Below are 1,183 nucleotides of genomic sequence, written 5' to 3' on the forward strand. Positions count from 1 at the left end.
TTTTCAGGCATAATGATGCCATTTATTGGTTTACAGGGCTTGAGAAGGAAATCAGCTACTTCTGACAAATTTTTCTTAACCACTGCATTTAACTTTCAACCTTGATGTAGCACTAGCTAATAATTTTATTAAGCACATCATTGCTGTTTTTTGGACTTTTGATGTAAAACCTTGGAGTTTCCAGCTGAAAACCTTCAGCCTCACCCCCTCATTAAGTATGCAGAAAGTATGTTTAGCCGATTATCTCTGTAGTTGTTCATTCAAATTTAGTACTTTTATTTTTCAAAAAAAGTAAATTTGCATACCTACCTGCTGATACCAGACAACAATCGGAATTGCACTGCTAACAGACTTTTAAAAAATATTACCATTATCCAACTACAATGAGCCAATAGGTAAATTTCTCATCCCTGGATCAAGTGAAGAACAACTTTGCCTAGACAGCTTTTGGCTTTTCTAGCATTGTGGTATCAGTTCATGGACTGCTATCGCATTATAGTATTAAAGAATAATTATTTTAGGTAACAAAAACAATTACAACATTATAAAAAGAACACAAAAATGCAAGTTTATGTACAGTGTCCTAATTTTGAAAGACAGCAAGCCTATAAACATGAAAAGAAATGTAAATAGGGAAAATGTATAATTGACCTCACTTGAATGCAAGACTCATTGATGACCTCAGTATCTCCTAAGCTTGATGCATCAAGAAAATGGTGACACTAAAGAGATAGAGAAACAAAAAGAGGAAAGAGAGAAAGGTGTACAGCACTGAATTGTTATTACAAAGGTAATAGTAATGGCAATGGTAACTGTATTGCCATCTGTGCTCAGAAGGCAATGTCATTGTTAATGGGTTTATCTGAGACATAATGAAGAATACATGTATAGTCAGTGACATAGGCCTGTGACAATTACCATTACAGTTACTCGGTAATCAATTGACTCAAATACATGTACATGTACACAACATACCACTTACCATTGCATTAGTGCATATTAATCTCAACACATCCTTTTCTCTAAGTAATAAGTTAATGTCCATGGAACAAACTGTTTATTGATTATGAGTAGTTAACGGCACTAAAAGAGAGATAAAAGAGATGGTAATTTTAAGTAATTTTGATGTTTAAACATTGTACTTGTTCAAATTGGACATGCTCTGAATATTCTTAGCATTTTG

The 1,183-nt window shown here is 33.4% G+C and overlaps 1 long non-coding RNA gene across 1 annotated transcript; it reads right to left on the minus strand.

Moving 5' to 3' along the window:
- Positions 1-496: 496 nt before the first annotated feature.
- LOC109593423 (uncharacterized) lies at positions 497-1,183 on the minus strand. The gene is made up of 4 exons (XR_002190948.1): positions 1,143-1,183; positions 983-1,083; positions 657-722; positions 497-605 (listed from the first exon to the last, which is right to left on the minus strand). It is a non-coding gene; the product is annotated as an uncharacterized LOC109593423 (long non-coding RNA).

The sequence above is a fragment of the Amphimedon queenslandica genome, unplaced genomic scaffold (genome assembly GCF_000090795.2).
Source record: "Amphimedon queenslandica unplaced genomic scaffold, v1.1 AMPQUscaffold_1566_Cont26425, whole genome shotgun sequence".
NCBI classification, from domain to species: Eukaryota; Metazoa; Porifera; class Demospongiae; order Haplosclerida; family Niphatidae; genus Amphimedon; species Amphimedon queenslandica.